Here is a 14828-nt window from a genome sequence, read left to right as displayed (position 1 = left end):
GGGCGCCACCAAAAGAAGTCACGTGGGGGGCGCAAAATAGCCAGACCACTCTCCCTCCTTGCCTGGCGCACCCTAATCATCTCTGTCTCTCCTGGGGCTTTTTTTTTTAAAAGCCGAGAAAAGTCAATACTCGGCTTTAAAAAAAAAGCCCCGGGAGAGGCAGAGATAATGAGGGCGCGCCAGGCAAGGAGGAGGGGGCGTGGTCTGGCTATTTTGCACCCCCATGCCCAGAATGGAGGCTGCAGCGCTCCTCTTGGCACTATGGGCTTGCTCTTTTTTTTAAACGGAGAAAGGTCCCTTTCTCAGCTTAAAAAAAAGAGCAAGCCCATAGCGCCGAGTTTAGAGGCTGCAGCGCCCCTCTCTCCCTCTCAGGAAGTCCCTCTGGGAGAGAAAAGGGCGCTGAAGCCTCTAAGCTCGGCACTCTCCTGCCACAGGAGCCGGGAGCGCCAAGGACCCCCTCTGCCCCACAGAGAAGAAGGCTCAGCTCCCTGCTCCATGGGGCAGAGAGGGGAATGGCGGTGGTGGCCAGCTCGGTGCCACTTGTTCTCCTGCCGTGGGAGCTCCTGCCCCAGCAGGGAAAACTGCCCCACTCCATGGGGCAGAGGGGGGATGGCAGCCTCCACATTTTTTCACACACACCCCATCCCTGAGCAACGGCCACCCCAAAGCACCATCGTAACTGCTGGATTAGGTAAGTGGTGGCGCGCGCGGGGGGGGGGGGGGACTCCGAGGCCGCCCCGGGCGCAGCTTTGCCCAGCTACGCCTCTGCACTAGGCTGGGAGGAAGGGAAATGACTTTTCCTCTCCCACACAAGATTCAATCGACATCTATTCCCCAAGCGCCGCTTCTTCAGTGAAGTGTTTACTGCCTGTTTCCAGCTGCTTCTGGAAAAGCTCCCGTCTCACAATACTTAGAAGCAAACACAGGTTTTGAGGAGCCGAACGGGAAGTTACACAGAATAGGCATGAAAAGTTTCCTTCTGGCTTTTAATTTAAAGGGAAAGCAGCCGCTGCAGGATGTCCGGTGACTTCCTAAACTAGCGGCACAAACACTAATCCTGCGTCAGATTCCTCACGAGCAACAACACAGAGGCCTCACCCTCTCGGGAATGTTTAGTCTGGAGAAGAGGAGTTGGGAATGTTGGGAGTTGGGAATATTTAGTCTGGCGATGTGCAGTTGGGAATCTTGGGAGTTGGGAATATTTAGTCTGACAATGTGGAGTTGGGAATGTTGGGAGTTGGGAATATTTAGTCTGAAGAGGAGGAGTTGGGAATGTTGGGAATTGGGAATATTTAGTCTGGCGATGTGCAGTTGGGAATGTTGGGAGTTGGGAATATTTAGTCTAAAGAGGTGGAGTTGGGAATGTTGGGAATATTTAGTCTGAAGAGGAGGAGTTGGGAATGTTGGGAATTGGGAATATTTAGTCTGGCGATGTGCAGTTGGGAATGTTGGGAGTTGGGAATATTTAGTCTAAAGAGGTGGAGTTGGGAATGTTGGGAATATTTAGTCTGAAGAGGAGGAGTTGGGAATGTTGGGAATTGGGAATATTTAGTCTGACGATGTGGAGTTGGGAATGTTGGGAGTTGGGAATATTTAGTCTGAAGACGTGGAGTTGGGAATGTTGGGAATATTTAGTCTGAAGAGGAGGAGTTGGGAATGTTGGGAATTGGGAATATTTAGTCTGACGATGTGGAGTTGGGAATGTTGGGAGTTGGGAATATTTAGTCTAAAGAGGAGGAGTTGGGAATGTTGGGAATTGGGAATATTTAGTCTGAAGATGTGGAGTTGGGAATGTTGGGAATATTTAGTCTGAAGAGGAGGAGTTGGGAATGTTGGGAATTGGGAATATTTAGTCTGACGATGTGGAGTTGGGAATGTTGGGAGTTGGGAATATTTAGTCTAAAGAGGTGGAGTTGGGAATGTTGGGAATATTTAGTCTGAAGATGTGGAGTTGGGAATGTTGGGAATTGGGAATATTTAGTCTGAAGATGTGGAGTTGGGAATGTTGGGAATTGGGAATATTTAGTCTGAAGAGGAGGAGTTGGGAATGTTGGGAATTGGGAATATTTAGTCTGAAGAGGAGGAGTTGGGAATGTTGGGAATTGGGAATATTTAGTCTGAAGAGGAGGAGTTGGGAATGTTGGGAATTGGGAATATTTAGTCTGAAGAGGAGGAGTTGGGAATGTTGGGAATTGGGAATATTTAGTCTGAAGATGTGGAGTTGGGAATGTTGGGAATTGGGAATATTTAGTCTGAAGAGGAGGAGTTGGGAATGTTGGGAATTGGGAATATTTAGTCTGGCGATGTGCAGTTGGGAATGTTGGGAGTTGGGAATATTTAGTCTAAAGAGGTGGAGTTGGGAATGTTGGGAATATTTAGTCTGAAGAGGAGGAGTTGGGAATGTTGGGAATTGGGAATATTTAGTCTGACGATGTGGAGTTGGGAATGTTGGGAGTTGGGAATATTTAGTCTGAAGACGTGGAGTTGGGAATGTTGGGAATATTTAGTCTGAAGAGGAGGAGTTGGGAATGTTGGGAATTGGGAATATTTAGTCTGAAGATGTGGAGTTGGGAATGTTGGGAGTTGGGAATATTTAGTCTGAAGACGTGGAGTTGGGAATGTTGGGAATTGGGAATATTTAGTCTGAAGATGTGGAGTTGGGAATGTTGGGAATATTTAGTCTGAAGAGGAGGAGTTGGGAATGTTGGGAATTGGGAATATTTAGTCTGACGATGTGGAGTTGGGAATGTTGGGAGTTGGGAATATTTAGTCTAAAGAGGTGGAGTTGGGAATGTTGGGAATATTTAGTCTGAAGATGTGGAGTTGGGAATGTTGGGAATTGGGAATATTTAGTCTGAAGAGGAGGAGTTGGGAATGTTGGGAATTGGGAATATTTAGTCTGAAGATGTGGAGTTGGGAATGTTGGGAATTGGGAATATTTAGTCTGAAGAGGAGGAGTTGGGAATGTTGGGAATTGGGAATATTTAGTCTGAAGAGGAGGAGTTGGGAATGTTGGGAATTGGGAATATTTAGTCTGAAGAGGAGGAGTTGGGAATGTTGGGAATTGGGAATATTTAGTCTGAAGAGGAGGAGTTGGGAATGTTGGGAATATTTAGTCTGAAGAGGAGGAGTTGGGAATGTTGGGAGTTGGGAATATTTAGTCTGAAGACGTGGAGTTGGGAATGTTGGGAATATTTAGTCTGAAGAGGAGGAGTTGGGAATGTTGGGAATTGGGAATATTTAGTCTGACGATGTGGAGTTGGGAATGTTGGGAGTTGGGAATATTTAAGTCCTGAAGAGGTGGAGTTGGGGAATGGTTGGGAATACGATTTGGTCTGAAGATGTGGAGTTGGGAATGTTGGGAATATTTAGTCTGAAGAGGAGGAGTTGGGAATGTTGGGAATTGGGAATATTTAGTCTGATGATGTGGAGTTGGGAATGTTGGGAGTTGGGAATATTTAGTCTAAAGAGGTGGAGCTTGGGAACAAGTTGGGAATATTTAGTCTGAAAGATGTGGAGTTGGGAATGTTGGGGAATTGGGAATATTTAGTCTGAAGAGCGTGGAGTTGGGAATGTTTGGAATTGGGAATATTTAGTCCTTGAAGAGGAGGAGTTGGGAATGTTGGGAAGTGGGAATATTTAGTCTGGAAGATGTGGAGTTAGAGGAACAAGTTGGGAATTGGGAGTGTTTAGTCTGAAGAAGGAGGAGTTGGGAAATGTTGGGAATTGGGAATGTTTAGTCCTGAAAGATGTGGAGTTGGGAATGTTGGGAGTTGGGAATATTTAGTCCTGAAGAGGAGGAGTTGGGAATGCTGTTGGGAACTGGGAATATTTAGTCTGGAAGAGGAGGAGTTGGGAATGTTGGGGAATTGGGAATATTTAGTCTGAAGAGGAGGAGTTGGGAATGTTGGGAATTGGGAATATTTAGTCTGAAGAGGAGGAGTTGGGAATGTTGGGAATACATTTAGTCTGGAAAGAGGAGGAGTTGGGGATATGTTGGGAATTGGGAATATTTAGTCTGGACGGATGTGGAGTTAGGAGAATGTTGGGAGTTGGGAATATTTAGTCTAAAGAGGTGGAGTTGGGAACGCTTGGGAATATTTTAGTCCTGAAGATGTGGGAGTCGGGGAAATGTTGGGAACATGTTAGTCCTGAAGAGGAGGAGAGTTGGGAAATGTTTGGGAATTGGGAATATTTAGTCTGATGATGTGGAGTTGGGAATGTTGGGAGTTGGGAATATTTAGTCTGAAGAGGTGGAGTTGGGAATGTTGGGAATATTTAGTCTGAAGATGTGGAGTTGGGAATGTTGGGAATTGGGAATATTTAGTCTGAAGACGTGGGGTTGGGAATGTTGGGAATTGGGAATATTTAGTCTGAAGACGTGGAGTTGGGAATGTTGGGAATTGGGAATATTTAGTCTGAAGATGTGGAGTTGGGAAGGCTGGGAGTTGGGAATATTTAGTCTGAAGATGTGGAGTTAGGAATGTTGGGAATTGGGAATATTTAGTCTGAAGATGTGGAGTTGGGAATGTTGGGAGTTGGGAATATTTAGTCTGAAGATGTGGAGTTGGGAATGTTGGGAATTGGGAATATTTAGTCTGAAGATGTGGAGTTGGGAATGTTGGGAATTGGGAATATTTAGTCTGAAGATGTGGAGTTGGGAATGTTGGGAATTGGGAATATTTAGTCTGAAGATGTGGAGTTGGGAATGTTGGGAATTGGGAATATTTAGTCTGAAGATGTGGAGTTGGGAATGTTGGGAATTGGGAATATTTAGTCTGACGATGTGGAGTTGTGAATGTTGGGCGTTGGGAATATTTAGTCTGAAGAGGAGGAGTTGGGAATGCTTAGTCTAGAGAAGAGGCATTGGGAAAGTTTGGAATTGGGAATATTTCGTCTGAATATGTGGAGTTGGGAAGGCTGGGAGTTGGGAATATTTAGTCTGAAGATGTGAAGTTGGGAATGTTTAGTCTGGAGAGGAAGCGTTGGGAATATTGGGAGTTGGATATATTGAAGAGGAGGAGTTGGGAACATTGGGAGTTGGGAATGGTTAGTCTGAAGAGGAGTTGTGAATGTTGGGAGTTGTGAATGTTGGGCGTTGGGAATATTTAGTATGAAGAGGAGGAGTTGGGAATGCTTAGTCTAGAGAAGAGGCATTGGGAATGTTGGGAATTGGGAATATTTAGTTGGAAGATGTGGAGTTGGGAAGGCTGGGAGTTGGGAATATTTAGTCTGAAGATGTGAGGTTGGAAATGTTTAGTCTGGAGAGGAAGCGTTGGGAATATTAGGAGTTGGAAATGTTGAAGAGGAGGAGTTGGGAATATTGGGAGTTGGGAATGTTTAGCCTGAAGAGGTGAATGTTGGGAGTTGTGAATGTTGGGCGTTGGGAATATTTAGTCTGGAGAAGAGGAGATTGAGGGGGGACATGATTGCTCTCTTTAAGTATTTGAAGGGCTGTCGCTTACAGGAGGGCAGGGAGCTGTTCCTGTTGGCAGCAGAAGACGGGACTCGCAAGAATGGGTTTAAATTGCAAGCAAAAAGGTTCTGATCGGATAGTAGGATTTTTTTTTACAGCAAGAGTTGTGCAACAATGGAATCTAGGAAGGTGGTGACCTGATATAATGGTTTTCTGATGGTCGTTATTTAATGTGGGTTACTGATATTGTCATTTTGAAGCTGAGCCTTTTGGGGGAGGGTGGAAGATTAATAAACCAAACCAAACCATAGAGTCTGCCCTCCAAAGCAACCATTTTTGTAAGGGGAACAGATCCTGGCTATCTGGAGATCAATTGTAATTTGTGAGATTCTCCAGGCCCCACCTGGAGTTGGCAACCCTAGGTTTTGGGATATTCAAGTCTGGCCAAAAGGGGTTCAATTACGCTCTTCCGCTGGCTTGAACTTCCTGCCGGTTCCATTTTCCATGGCATTGGAATGTTTTGGGCCTCTGGGAATGATACGGGGGGGGGGGGGGGGGTTTCCAGCTCGGACAAGGGAATCCTGCCAGACGCAGACTGACTGTGCTTTCCGGTGTTTAGTCTACTGCAGCTAGCAAGTCAGAGCCCTGTGGCACCGTAAAAATGGATAGGTTTCTTGCAGCAGAAGCTTTTGTGGAGCTGACGATGCCGGGGGGTGGGGGGGCAGGAGCCCCCTTGACCTTGCAAGGGATGTGGGAATTCAACTGAGAGCCCAAAGGCATTGGGAGGAAGGCATCGGCCTGCCCGGACCAGATCACAGAGAACTAGGCAGAAATGTGGCTCCAGAAGAGAAGATGTGTCCTGCAAGATGTGGCTTTTCCAACCAGGCCTTTTCCATCTAGCCAGCCGGATCAAATGGGGGTGGGCGGGGGGGGGGAGCCAGCCGGGGCGGGGGGAGGAGATAGGGGAAGGAAGTGATGGTGATGATGATTTATTATTTACTAGCCCTGCCATTGGTCTTTTTGACCTCTACTAACCATCTATACTGCATGTTGTTTAATGTTTTTATTCGGACTGTTTTAATTTGGACTGTTTTAATGTTTTTATTCGGACGGTTTTAATTTGGACTGTTTTAATGTTTTTATTCGGACGGTTTTAATTTGGACTGTTTTAATGTTTTTATTCGGATGGTTTTAATTTGGACTGTTTAAATGTTTTTATTCAGACTGTTTTAATTTGGACTGTTTAAATGTTTTTATTCAGACTGTTTTAATTTGGACTGTTTAAATCAGGGGTAGGGAACCTGCAGCTCTCCAGATGTTCAGGAACTACAATTCCCATCAGCCTCTGTCAGCATGGCCAATTGGCCATGCTGGTAGGAGCTGATGGGAATTGTAGTTCCTGAACATCTGGAGAGCCGCAGGTTCCCTACCCCTGGTTTAAATGTTTTTATTCGGACTGTTTTAATTTGGACTGTTTTAATGTTTTTATTCGGACTGTTTAATTTGGACTGGTTCAATGTTTTTATTTGGACGGTTTTAATTTGGACTGTTTAAATGTTTTTATTCGGACGGTTTAAATTTGGACTGTTTTAATGTTTTTATTCGGATGGTTTTAATTTGGTCTGTTTTAATGTTTTTATTCGGACCGTTTTATCGTTGGATATTGGATTTGTTTTTAGGGTGATGTTTTTAGTGATTGTGTAACTGATTTTATATTGTGACCCACCCTGAGCCCTGCAGGGATAGGGTGGGATACAAATCCAATAAACAAACGAACAAATAAATAAAATCAAAGGCAGGGGAAGGGGGGGTCAAGTCTTGTGACTAGGGTCTGGGGGTCCTGCCCAGGTTGCCTTTAAAAAGTGAGTCTCTTTGCTTCTTGGCTGATCCCTTATGAGGTTGGTGGGACTGAGAGAGTTCTGAGAGAACTGTGACTAGCCCAAGGTCACCCAGCAGGAAAGTAGGAGTGGGGAAACACATCTAGTTCACCAGATAAGCCTCCGCCACTCAGGTGGAGGAGTGGGGAAGCTAACTCAGTTCTCCAGATTAGAATCCACCTGCTCTTAACCACCACACCACGCTGGCTTTTACCCTGGACATGTTAGAAAGAACCATGGGAACTGAGCACTGTGCCATTGGCTCATTCAGAGGTGGGATCCAGCAGGTTCTCACCAGTTCCCGAGAGTGGGTTACTAATTATTTGTGTGTGCCGAGAGGGGGTTACTAACTGGGTCCGCTTTTCCGTTTGAAATGCCATTAGGTCCAAAAATCATCAAGTCCTGTTGTTTCCTATGTGGCTGGTTAGCGAAGGTAGAAAACGGGATAATTCTCCCTGTTGGGCTGTTTTAAAAACATGTTTTAGAAATATGGTAACGTTCCTTGTTTAAGGAAAGTCTCCTTCTTTTGATTTCTAGAAACAAAATTAAGTATCTGAAAGTATTAAGTATTTGACAGGCAGTCAATTAGAGGAGAAGTAGTTGTCTCTGTTGGCAGCAGACGATAGGACTTGCTATAATGAGTTTAAATTATGGACAGAAAGATACCAGCTGGAAATTAGGAACTTTTTTTTACAGGAAGAGTTTTTTACAGTAACAGAGAAATTATTAATGCCCCACCCCCGGAATGCCTGCCCCCGCCCCCGTTGTGCCCCGCCCAGCCCCATTGGCGCTACGCCACTGTTTGAATCCCACCACCATGGGAACCTGTTACTAAAATTTTTGGATCCCACCACTGGGCTCATTCCTTCCTGCCTCCCTCTCACGATCTGTCTGGGGTATCATGGTGTTCACAGGTACCATGAGAGTAATCAGTAGCACAGAGGCTATGAGTGAGAATACCTTCGTTTTGATTTAATCTCCTGATGCATTTTTTTTAACCTCAAAAAGCAACAGAGAGGAAAAACTGATGTGATCAGGAGAACCGTAGCGCTAGGAGAGAGGATTTCTTTATTTGGAAAATTTCTACCCCGGCTCTTGAGGAAAACTGCCCGAGGTGACTTTCAAAATGAAGAAATTATAATAAACGCACAAAACACTGCGACGGCTATTAAAAACTCCCGATTTCAGACACGGCGGAGTATGAAACATGAAGCAGTTGGAAACAGTTCTTAAACATTTTTGAGGTAAAAACGAACGATAAGTTAAATCTGTGTTAAGCGGTGCTTTAGCAAGGTGACATGGGGGACTGGAGCCCCGGGTGCCATTTTCTCGGGGGCGGAGGGTACATTGCAAGTCCCTCGCTACCATGCCCTACCCCACAAGGTCATTGTTGGTACAGCAGGGAGAATTGCGCACACTACTCCCAGCTACTTGGAGGAAGGCTGGCTAAAAACAGACTCAGTGGACAGCTGTGGAGAGCTGTTCAGTGACAATATAGGAGCAGCAGTGGCGTAGGAGGTTAAGAGCTCGTGTATCTAATCTGGAGGAACCGGGTTTGATTCCCCGCTCTGCCACTTGAGCTGTGGAGGACTATCTAATGAACCAGATTAGCTTTTGCAATCCAACACACGCCAGCTGGGTGACCTTGGGCGAGTCACAGTTCTTCGGAGCTCTCTCAGCCTCCCCCCCCACCTCACAGGGTGTTTGTTGTGAGGGGGGAAGGGCAAGGAGATTGTAAGCCCCTTTGAGTCTCCTACAGGAGAGAAAGGTGGGGTATAAATCCAAACTCTTCTTCTTCATCATTAGGAGCAGCAGTGGCGTAGGAGGTTAAGAGCTTGGGTATCTAATCTGGAGGAACCGGGTTTGATTCCCAGCTCTGCCGCCTGAGCTGTGGAGGCTTCTCTGGGGAATTCAGATTAGCCTGCGCACTCCCACACACGCCAGCTGGGCGACCTTGGGCTAGTCACAGCTTCTGGGAGCTCTCTCAGCCCCGCCCACCTCACAGGGTGTTTGTTGTGAGGGGGGAAGGGCAAGGAGGTTGTAAGCCCCTTTGAGTCTCCTGCAGGAGAGAAAGGGGGGATATAAATCCAAAAAAATATGTAGGAGCAAAATGTTGGATGCGCTACAGCACAAGGTGGCAGGCTGTCTTCCCAAGTGGCTGAATTGGTGAGGCAGGTATCCAGGCCTTTGGGAACGTGGCGCTCCCGGGCCTGCATCACCTGAAACTCCTGCCGAGGCTATAACCTGGCACGCTTCCTGCCAGGGATTGCATTGACACCGAACTGCCGCCCGCACCTGGCAGCCGGGCCCTCCGTGGCACCCTGCCACGTTTGATTAGCAAAACCGAATGTTCTTCCATTAATGAAGTGATAGAGGCGTAAATCTGTGCACCTGTGGGAGAGTAATCCGAGTCCGCCTCTGGGCCAGGTTCAGCGTTCCTATTAGCCATTTTGCTAATGAGGCCTCTCCTAATGAACGATTATCCCGTCGCTGCAAACCATTTGCCCGAAACCGTTAAGGGCCCAGTTGGCTCTCTAATGCCTCGAACGCAGCTTTAATGCAGGGATTTGCACAGCCTTGTTTATCCGTTTGCCATTTTAATCCGCCCAGTTTCCAAGGAAGTAACAATAAAGGACACAATTACGGAAGAAATTGTTCTTAAACAAACAACGTCTGATCCCCAGGTGGGGCTGCATGCGCTGTTCAGAATGGCCCACCTGTTTTTTGGGGGTTGCCAGCCTCCAGGTGGGGGCTGAAGAGCTGTGGGAATCACAGCTGATCTCTGTAGCCCAGAGATCAGCTGGACTGTAGGATATGCCATACGGAGACCCCCAAATCTCCACAATTTTTTTTAGCTTGGAGTTGGCAACTCTGTTTTCCACACATTTGCACCGTTTTTGTTTTGCGGGCAACCAGGCTTATCTGTGTCAAGGTGACCAGACGTCCCATTTTTGGCGGGACAGTCCTGCCTTAAACCAATTTGTCCCGCGTCTTGCAGGGTTTTTTTTACTGTCCCGATTTTTGGAAGGCTGCCGCACTGCCTTCTGGGGCGCTCCCCCTTTCCCGCCCTTCCGCGCTGCCGCACTGCCTTCTGGGGTGCTCCCGTTTCCGGGGAGAGCCTCGAAAGGCAGTGCGCTCCTGCAGCCACGCGCATGCACGCGAGCCCACCCTGGTCCCGGGTTAAAAAGGTGGCAATCGGGTCACCTTACTCTGTGTGTGTGTGGCATTTTTGCCAAGTTGGGAACTTGGGGGTAGATCTGATGAGCATCCAAGTGCTGTGGCAGTCTATCACTACTTTCACCAGGAAGTTTGAATGCATGTCCTTAGCCACGTTCTGGGACAAACATTCAAGCACCTGTCCCTGGTAAGAGCATGACAAGAATTGGATCAGGCCCCACGGTTCACGTCAGACTCCAAACAATTTTTTTTAAAAACTAACCTCTTCCTCCCTAACCTCTGCCAACTGCATAATCTCACACAGTCAAACTCTCTCAGTCTGATCTACCTTGCAGGGTTGTTGTGAGGATAAAATGGAGGCGAGAACAGTGTAAACTGCTTTGGATCCCCTCTGGGGACCGAGTCAAGCTACAAATGACATAAACAAGTCTCTGTCGTGGGGAGATCAGCCATAATTCTGAGAGAGCTCTATAGCCCTCCGGGACAACTAGTGTGTGAAACAGTATGCTGGATTAGATTGGAGAGCCAGTGTGGTGTAGTGGTTAAGAGCAGGTGGATTCTAATCTGGAGAACTGGGTTTGATTCCCCACTCCTACATTCCTGCTGTGTTTCCACACTCCTACATTCCTGCTGGGTGACCTTGGGTTAGTCACAGTTCTTTGGAAGTCTCTCAGCCCCAATTACCTCCCAAGGTGGCTGCTGTGGGGAGGGGAAGGGAAAGGAGATTGTAAGCCACCTCAGGGCCGGAGCGAGGGGGAACTTTGCCTGGGGCATGCGTGGATCCTGTGCCCCTGCCACACCCCTGCCCGCCCATACCCAGGAACACCTCTGGAACGCCCTCGCACCAGCACACACCCTCCTGTCCCCTTGGCGCTACGCCACTGAGTCACCTTGAGTCTCCTTTACAAGAGAGAAAGGTGAGGTATAAATAGAGGTGGGATCCAGCAGGTTCTCACCAGTTCCTGAGAGTGATTATTTGTGTGTGCCGAGAGGGGGTGACTAATTGGGTCTGCTTTTCCGTTACAAATCCCATTAGGTCCAAATATCATCAAGTCCTGTTGTTTCCTATGTGGCTGGTTAGCGAAGGTGGAAAACGGGACAATTCTCCCTGTTGGGCTGTTTTAAAAACATGTTTTAGCAATATGGTGAAGTTCCTTGTTTCAGGAAAGTCTCCTTCTTTTGATTTCTAGAAACAAAATTAAGTATTTGAAAGTATGAAGTATTTGACAGGCAGTCAATGAGAGGAGAAGTCGTTGTTTCTGTTGGCAGCGACTTGCTGTAATGAGTTTAAATGATGGACAGAAAGAGACCAGCTGGAAATGAGGAACTTTTTTTTTACAGTAAGAGATTTTTAAAGTAACAGAGAAATTATTAATGCCCCGCCCCCGGAATGCCCGGCCACGCCCCCATCGTGCCACGCCCAGCCCCATTGGCGCTACGCCACTGTTTGAATCCCACCACCATGGGAACCTGTTACTAAAATTTTTGGATTCCACCACTGGGTATAAATCCAAACTCTTCTTCTCCTTCTAGATAGACTGCTGGTCTGATCCAGCAGGGCTCTTCCTATATTTATGTATGAAGCCCCCCAAGACTGCAAACTAGTTGGGTCCTGTGGAAAGATGGGAAATAAGATCCCTTCTCCCCCCCAGAAAGCCTTCCCGGCCTTCGCTGACCCTGGCTGTCTTCATGCTTCCTCATTTGTCCTCATTAAAAACAAAACCGCATTGTCGGGAAGTACAAATGTCAGGTTCTCAACGAGGCATACAAATTGAATGCGGGGGAGCCAGAAGGAGGGAGGGAGAATTCGGAGACCGAGAGTTTGGCGCACACAAAAACTTACAAGAAGATGTGCGGACAAGGACGCAAAATCGGGCTGAGCCGAAGGACACGGCAAACTGTTTACCCACACGGACACCGAGGGTCATCGCTGGGAAATCAGTCCCGTGTTTTATGCTGCCATAAACTTTTGTACTGACAACGCCATTATCCAAGACAGGATAAAATGTGGTCCGTGACAGCTATATTTTCTGTCCCATATTTTCTAGGACAGGCTCGGTGAAAAACCATGGCGCAGACATATCTCTGGGAGAATGTCAGAAAAACAATCCTAACCGGAGGAGAAATCATAGATTGGAATATATACTGGCAAGGGAAGTTGTGGAATCTACTACAATTGTTCTTTACACCAGGAAGATCTGTTCTCCAGGAGAAACCCCCCAAGATGGTGCATTATATGGTGGCATTATACCTGCGGAAGTTTCTCCCCCTTTCCTCAAGCTCTACCCCCCAAATATCCAGGTATTTCCTGATCTAGAGCTCTTAACCAAAGCTGCAGGTGTTAGAGGTGAGAACTTTTCACCAAACATGGCTTTCTGTCTTGGGAGTCTTTAAATCAAGAAAACCCCTAGTACAGGGGTAGGGAACCTGCGGCTCTCCAGATGTTCAGGAACTGCAATTCCCATCAGCCTCTTTCAGCATGGCCAATTGGCCATGCTGGTAGGGGCTGATGGGAATTGTAGTTCCTGAACATCTGGAGAGCCGCAGGTTCCCTGCCCCTGCTAGAATCTTCAGCTCATTCTATTTCAGAGGTCCCCAACTTGGAGCCTTTGGAGGCACTGTGGGCACCTTTCTTGGTGCCCAGAAAGTGGGGCACCTTTCTTGGTGCCCAGAAAGTGTTTGTGGAAACTGGGTGAGTCTACTTGATGGTCAGGCCCAGCAGGTCTTCTGACTGGCTGTGTGGGTGAAAATAACATTTCGGCACCAACTGATACCACAGTGTAAATTTTGTTCTCTCTCCCAGTGGTGGGATCCAAACATTTTAGGTTCCCATGGTGGTGGGATTCAAACTGTGGCGTACCGCCAATGGGGCGGGGCGGGGTACAACGGGGGCGGGGCATTCCTGGGCGGGGCTGTGGCAAGGACGCAGCTGCTGCACCAGTCCTTGGGCGGGAAACGAATGCACGCAGGCGCAGGCTGCCACGCACCCCGGTGCACCTCCTGCTAGGCTGCTTCAAGTTCTGCGCGCTCCTGCTGAGAGGAGGGGCGTAACTAAGGCAAAAATCACGTGGCAAAATCCCCAATTAGTAACCCCCTCTCGACACACACAAATAATTAGTAACCTACTCTCGGGAACCTGTGAGAACCTGCTGGATCCCACCTCTGCTCTCTCCCTCTTCTTTTCCAGTGTATTTTTTAAATTATTCGTCTCTTGTCCCCTGAACTGGGGCTTCCTGTGTTTGTGTGTGCATCTGGCTCACACGGGGAAGCCATTTTGTGGTTGGATTTACTACCTGTGGTGGCCATTTGAGGTTGTGTCCACCCCCGTATCCAGAGGCGTTCCTCCCATTGGGCAAAGTGGGCAGTTGCCCTGGGCGCCGCCTGGTGGGGGGCACAAAAACTGCAGGTTCATCTGTGGGATTTTTGGCCTGCAGATGGCGCAGTTTTTAGGCTAGCAGCACCAAAATTTCAGGGATTTTTCGGGAGACTATCCAGATGATATCACCCAGGTTTGGTGAGGTTTGGTTCAGGGAGTCCAAAGTTATGGGTTCCCAAAGGGAGTGCCTCATCCCCCATTGTTTCCAATGGGAGCTAATAGGAGATGGGGGCTGGGCACACCTTTGCGAGGGCTCGATAACTTTGGACCCCCTGAACCAAACTTCACCCAAACCTGGAGTGAGTATATCATGAGTAGGGTCTCATGAAGATACTTAAATGTTGGTGCTGCTATCTGTAATAATTTCACCCCTGACAGCAGGCACCCACTCTGACTAGCAGTGAGCATTTTCCCCAGCTTTTCCTTTTAAATCCACCCCCCTTCCACTGCCAATGCTTGTTTTTTCTTTTAGGATTTCTTTTATTCTCTCAATGCCTAATAAAGGTTATTATTACTATTTTGAAAGCATTTTGAAAATGTTTTCAAAAAAAATATTTCTACTGTGTTCAGATTTGTGAGTTGGGGCATGTTCTATAATGTGATGGTGACTTTGAAACGACCTGGTGGTAAAATATTTTTTGTTTGGTCACGGTGGGGGAGGGTGGCTGCCCATGGGGGGGCATCAAACTCAGGTTTTGCCCAGGGCTCCAGTTTGCCTAGGTACGCCACTGCCCATATCAGAACTCCAAAGGTGCCCTTAGGCTCAAAATGATTGGGGATCCCTACTTTATATTTTTAGGCTTTAGAAATGTTTTTCCTTTGTTTATTGGTTGTCGTTCTTCCTTAGGGAGCCCAAGGCAGCTTACAAACATAAGCCCCCCTCCGCAAAGAGCAGTTAAAATGTTTGTAGAACGTTTTCAATACTATTTTTTTCTGTGACTTTGGCTTCCACATTCTGACTTTTAAAAAAGTTCTGCAAACG

The sequence above is a fragment of the Sphaerodactylus townsendi genome, linkage group LG06, assembly GCF_021028975.2.
Source record: "Sphaerodactylus townsendi isolate TG3544 linkage group LG06, MPM_Stown_v2.3, whole genome shotgun sequence".
Taxonomy (NCBI): Eukaryota; Metazoa; Chordata; class Lepidosauria; order Squamata; family Sphaerodactylidae; genus Sphaerodactylus; species Sphaerodactylus townsendi.
The sequence above is the reverse complement of the archived record's forward strand: the minus strand, read 5'-3'. Positions refer to the sequence as shown.